Here is a 6973-nt window from a genome sequence, read left to right as displayed (position 1 = left end):
ATACCTATACATTATTAACTCAGCTTTTTTCTTTTTTTTTTCTTTTTTTTATAATAAAAGACAACCTGTTCTCTGAGATCTCTTCATGTGGCCGTTTCTCCATCTCCTTCCTTTCCTGAGATGTTAAATGACTAAACCACTAAACATCTTGGATCCCAAACAACACAAAACCTCAATGAACTGGCTCTGCTGAACATATGGTGGAATCAATGAGAGGGCCCATTCATTAAGCAAACTGTCATCAGTTCAAATGGAAAATAGCATATACCAGCATGTAACACAGGAACTTGGATTTGTTCCCAGTGATTTGTAATTAATGTATGGTACGTGTCTTTGTTCCTCCCTTGATTTGTTAATTAGAGAGGAAACACGGGTGCAAATCCTCTCCGCTTCGCTGGAGGAATGCGGCTCTTGCAGCCAGAGAACCAAGTGTTTTCTCCTAATTTGAAGCTTGCTTGTCAAAGCAGAGAAGGCCTCATATTAAACCAATCACAGGCTGTATGATTTGGCGTCCATTCAGTTCAGTTATGATAAACAGAAAACAGCAGGACTGAGAGTTTGAAGGACACCTTTTTGATGTTCAAGGCTTTGATTCCAGTTCCGTCTGGAGCTGACCAAGTTCTTGTTTGCAGGGTACGAGCGAGATTCAACAGTCCTCTTTCACAGAACTGGCCTCTAATTCAATCACTTTACTGCCAGTGTGGTCCCTCTAGGGGTATGTTTAAAAACCTTTTGAATGTAGAGCACATTTTTAAAAGTAAAGAGTAAATATGTGTTAAGACTCAAATTTAAATCCCTTGTTCTTGACAATAATAAACTGTACTTTATTAAACGTTTCATTGTTAAGTGAAATAAATAAATGCCAAGTACAGTAAGCAACTTTAAATATTCTAATATGAAACTATATAAATAACTAGCTGCTGTTTGTTACTCCAAATACCTTACAGACGTAGACAGATAATGAGACCATGGGCCCCAGACACATGTAAAACCCACACCCCTCCTGCATAGGAAAGAGAGACAAAATGACTGCTAACGGCTGTGTTTGTAGTCGCTTTGGATATAGTTGCACGTCTTTGTAGTCATGTTGCATCTTTTTGTGGTAGTTTTGCATCTGTTTGTGGTTGTTTGGGTCTCTTTGAAGTTATTATGCATCTCTTTGTGGTCATTTTGTGTCTCTTTGCAGTCATTTTGGGTCTCTTCGTGGTCATTTTGCATATATTTGTGGTTGTTTTTGTTTTCTCTTTGAAGTTATCACGCATCTTTTTGTTGTCGCTTTGCATCTTTTGTAGTCATTTTGCACCTCTTTGTAGTCGTTTTCCAACTCTTTGTTGTCTCTTTGCTGTCATTTTGCATCCCTTTGTGGTCATTTTGTATCTTATTTTGGGGTCGTTTTGAGTCTGTTTGTAATAATTTTGTATCTCTCTGTAGTAGTTCTGAGTATCTTTGTGGTTGTTTTCCATCTCTTTGTAGGTGTTTTGCGTCTGTTTGTAGTCATTTTGTGTCTCTAGTAGTTGTTTTCCAACTTTCTGTAGTCTCTGTGTAGTCATTCTGCATTTCTTTGTGGGCGTTCGATTGTTAAACTGGAATGGAAATGTTAACAGTCACTTCATACAGAGGTTCTGGTCCAGGCCCATATAAGTAATCCACCCCTAATACTAACAAGCCAACTGCCTATCACCTCCTGACTCTGGTAGGCGGGGCACGGTATAGTTTCTACAACAGAGATGCATGTTTTGATGTTCGCTTCTTAGCCAAGATTCCTTAAACTTTTGACAGAAACTTAGTAATTATCTGAGAATTGTTTCAGTCTGTGGTCAGTCAGTGTCCGGTGGTATATCCTCAGAAAGATCCTTTGGTTTCTGGCAACAATACTAAATAGAGGAACTGGATATTTAATGCTTAGCACTGAAGACAAAATGTGCTACATGTTAATAAAGGATCTTAGTGTTGAGAGTGATAGAGTTAGGGTGTCAGACTAATGTCTGGCTGACAGCAAACTCTCCTCTTCCTCACACTTCCATACTTTGAGGCCAAAGGCAACAGATGACTCCTCTATTAAATGACCACCATACACACCCGAGCCTGGTAGGCATTTGTTTAATTGAATCTATGCTTTTTTTCAGGTTATGTTTCATTGATTGATCTACATTTCAGAACACATCCAATCACACTCAGCTGCAATCTGGCAAAACATAAGGGATCATACATAATAATGTCAATAATGGTACTCCCTGAGCAATGTCCACAATAATGACCAATTTAGCTCTATCATTCACAGTAAATGAGTCCATTACACGGGGACGGTAACAGATTGTAATCTCTTTCCCCTCATCAGTCTGAGAATAACCCTCTGCATATGGGGGTCAAATGACCATAAGCGACCCTGGTGGTGGAATGCACTTTGAACTCTGACCTCTGGGCAGGCCAGGGGGCTGATCCTGACCTCCACAGAGAAGAGCAAGCGGTGGAGTGGAGCAGTGACCAGTTGCTCAAGTCACTTCAGGAGTGAGAGGAGATGTTGTTTTGGACATTAAAGAAGAATGTGGACAGTAAATAGGAACAAAACAGGCCTGTTGTCAGTTTGGTTACTGAAAATGGGCATTTTAGTGCTTAGTCACTGGGATTTGGTCAATTTAAGCAGTAGTTCCCAAAGTGGGTTTCGGGGACCGCCAGGGGTCCTTGAGCGGGTCCCAGGGGTTCCCCAGAAAAAAGGGGAATCATTTGTTTTTACTATAATTCCATCCAGAAAGTAACACAGAATGTATGACTTTTTTGGGTCATAGGTTTCATTCACTTTCTGTAATAACATCCTAAAGCAAAAACCCTACCAGACGGGGGACCCTAGCACATCTTCTCAAATGGGGGTGCTTGGTCTAATTTGTATCAGTTTAGGGGGGGCTTGACCTGAAAAAGGTTTGGGAACCACTGAATTAAAGAACTTGGAGTCGCACATTTTCAAAGAACACAGCTGCCACTTTATTTCCCTTACACTAGTGTTTTATCAAAATTGTATATTCAAGTCCATGTTTACATAAACTCTGTTTTACATTTATTTTATCGCCCAATTCAACTTGTACAGTTTTTGCCACGGTAATGGGATGTCTGTCAATCTGTTGGTCAGACAGTCCAACACTTTGGTCCCAACTGAAATAGCTAAACTATCTAATGAATTGCCCTGAAATTTGGTACATATATCAATGGTTTCCAGGTGATGTATCCTTCTGATGTTGTTGATAGGTATTTCAGAATGAATGGTGTAATTTCACCAAATGAAATAAAGATTCATTTGCACCAGTGTGGACATGTATAGGCACTGTGGTAAGTTGTGTAACTGCCTGGCAAGTATTGTGGTTTCCATAAACTTCCCCCTGTCCTCCAGCTGTTCCGTGCCTGATTAAACCCATGCAGTGGCCTGTAAGCAGGCTGGCAAACTGGCAGGCAGTCCTCAAGCAGCCATTCCTCTCCCGCCCGAGTGAGGACACTTGACCTACCCAACAAGGGTCACCAGTCACTTTCATTAGGGGTGTAAAGATCTGAAGGGGTGACATTCGCCCATCCATCCCAATATCCGGGTTTGGTCTAATCCATGCAGGTTTGGATCCCATGCACCCTCAGTGGAGCCAGACGCTCACATGGACCATTGACAGGGAGGTCATTGTGTGAGCGACAGAGAAATGTATCAGGAATGGAGCCAGGGCTTTCTGGATAAAGGCCTGTTTTGCAGACCTGCAACTGAACCAGCCTGTTTGCATATCAATACCTTCAGGCCTGAATAACTTCAGTCAGCTGATGAATGAGAGATTTGCTGCTATCTCAAGTCTCAGAGCTCTTTGGTGCAGAGAGAGACATAAAGGAAACTTTTCACCAGCGGGAAGCTCAGCGACACAGCTGGCTGGTTCCCTTTACGCACTCCTCACCCATGAATGGGGTTGTGTGACTTAAAGATATTCTATAACTGGAGAGTACGCAGGGTGGAAAATGAACACCATCCACCTGTCAAATGCAAGCAAGTTTTAGTAAAAATTTACCTGATCATCATCTAAAGTCTATTTTGAAAATGGAGTTGGCTGTAAAAGTGGCTGCTGAGTTCTGAAATAAAAAAGTTACTTTTCTTGATGTGAAGCTATGTTGATATTAAAGGTTTTCTGATCCTGTTTTCAGTTATTTTGCTCTTTGGAGGCAGCAGGAACAAACAATCCAGAAGATACAGAGCAACATTAGCAGTCATTTGGAGTCATGTTTCTGGACACTTGGCAAATGTAAGTCCATTATTAACCCTCCTTTTAGCTCTGGTTTTGGTCTCGATTAAATAACTATCTAGCTCTTTCGGTGCTAATGTTCCATTACGTTCAACAGCTAACGTTAGTTGCTAAATTTGTCTCCTGTTTGTTGCTGGAAAGGTAATATACAGTGGATTCATCAGAGCTTTTTCTTTGTATTTTTGGTAAAAACAGCTGCCTGCTGCAGCCGAAAACATCAAAACTGCAAAGGTTTGAACTGGAAAACCAAAACAACAAGCTGGAACTCGCTACAATGCTCTGTAGTACCGAGGGGAACTGCAGAGTTGGGTAACAATTATAATCATTTATAATTATAATAATAAAACTAAACTAAAACTGATACCACCACTGACTTGTAATGAAATGAAACATGAACTTCAACAATGACATAAATAGCAAAGTAGATGGATGGAACAGAAACCATGGAAAGATTAAAGTCATTCCCTGGTCCAGCATCCATGTGCGCTCCCTTGTGTGCATTTAGGCCCTGCATCGATTACAGATGTATGGAAGATATATCAGGTGTTAAATAATATTTTACAAATGTATGATAGCGACCTAGGCTCGACCCCTGAGTTAAATCAAAGTGACAGTGGGACATGGTACGTATAAGCACATATCCCCGCTGCCTATAAACTAAACAGGCAGTTATTGATCCGGACCATCTCCCTTCAGTGGAGGTCCCAGAGGTTGAGAATGCAATATTAATGGATCAGGGTGGAGTTGTTATGTGTGTGTGGTTATTTGTGTGCAAGTGTGTGCATGTGTGTGAGAGCATGCATCCACGCTCATAGCTCATACAGGGCGACTCCATTACACAGCATTGTGGTAGCGGTCAGCAGTTTATGGCGGCCAGGCTCACAGGTCAAAGGGGGAGCGAAGAGGTCAAAGATTGTCCAGTCCAAAAAGGTCTCCAATCACCCCAGTGAATTGACTGCTTACACATCGGAAAAGCCACTGTTCTATGTTAACTTCAAATTTAGCCCTTGCAGCCATACGGAACCTGCCAAGTCTGTATGACAAAACCAGCCCAATGGCCAATCAAAACCAGCCCAATGGCCAGTAAAACCAGCCCAACACCAGAACTAAAAATATGCCCCTGCCAAAACATATACACTGCTTTAAAAGTCCAACAGCATTAGAGTTTAGATTCTCTGCCCGAGCGTGGGGAGAAAGCTATGCCATAATCATGCGCAGCGTCTCCTCCACCCGCAGGCATCACACCGGGCCTGCTGTTCTGTATTGTGTAGCTTAAGTGCAACAGGGAGCTTGAAGATGAAAAGAAAAAAAGAAAAACAGGAGAATTAACTTTGAGCAAGTTTGGAGGAAAGTCGGAGGTATGGAACCATTTTAAACAAGTCGTGGGCAGTGACAACGTGTTGGCTTTGTCGAGTGCATTAAGTGCGGCATGCTGCTCGCCTATGACAGCAAAAAAACGGGGACTTCGACGATGAACAGACACATGAAGCAGGCTTGCCATGGAAGAAAAGATAATAGTCAGCCTTCAATGTCCTCTTTTGTTACTTCTCCAAGCATACCCCTCCTAAACAGATTTCTGCAGTTCAAACAACTCGGAATTGTAGTTGAGAACGTCAGTTATAACGGCCCACGTATTAAAACATTGTCGGGTTTAAATCGGGCTCGGGGCTCATAATTACAGTTAATGTGTCGGGCCGGGCCGGGCCGGGCTCGGACACAACGTGCACGGGCCATGAAACACGTAGCTCAGCGGCCCATTGGTTGTTTTCTTAATTGACACTGGACTAGTCCAATCATATCTTTAAACAGCACCCTCTTTGGGATTTCTGCCTGCATGCAGTTTCAGTGTGCATCTGCCAGGCTAGAATAGTGATAGAGAGCATGGAGAAGAAACGCAAAGGAGGTGCAGAGACAGACATGTTTTTGACAGTAGCAGGACCTTCATTAGCTCCCGTGGCTGGAGGAGACTCAGGAGGAGAGGGACAGAGATGAGGGAGTGAGGGTAGAACCTGCGGTAAGCAGAACTCCCCTTAAAACTCCCTTTATAAAACAAGTGGTGGACAAACTGTTGATGATGATAACAATACAACAATAAAAGTAGGCATGCTATACTTTATGATTGCATTAGTTTGGCTAAGCGCGGGTGTAGGCTAGGCTAGTTACCTAACCTACGAAAGCCAGTAACATCAGTGTTACAAAAGGTCAGAGCAGCTAGTTAACAAGAATCAGTTGACCTTTAAGCTAGTTCTTTTATATCTTCCCGGCTAAGTAAAAGTAAGTAAAAAAAGTTTAATAAATGATGATGATCCGTTGTATTATTGTGAAAGCATTATTTTGATAATCACAGTAAGAATCCCGTATTTATGTGTAGCGGATCTGAGTCTTGACTGATGATGTTCTCACTGTTTTATTATTAGGCTATATTAGCCTACCTTTCATTCAACAAAGTAGCCTACAGCTTAATAATAAGCAAAACACCACCTTAAGGTTCATCAAACCTTAAGCTTGTGCTTGTGCATTTGTGTCCTTAAAGTAGCCTATGAGGAGTATACCGTTTTATTGTATTAATAAATGGCACTTTTTTTGAAGTATTTAACGTGTCAACTCTCACTGATTTTTTCTTACTCAATACATGGCGTTAGTAGTTTTAAGGAGTAGAAGTTGGTATACATATTCAGGGGAGCGCAAGGACGGGTGGTATTTGTGATCTT

This window comes from Sander vitreus, chromosome 21 (assembly GCF_031162955.1).
Source record: "Sander vitreus isolate 19-12246 chromosome 21, sanVit1, whole genome shotgun sequence".
In the NCBI taxonomy this organism is placed as follows: Eukaryota; Metazoa; Chordata; class Actinopteri; order Perciformes; family Percidae; genus Sander; species Sander vitreus.
This window is presented reverse-complemented; position numbering follows the sequence as displayed.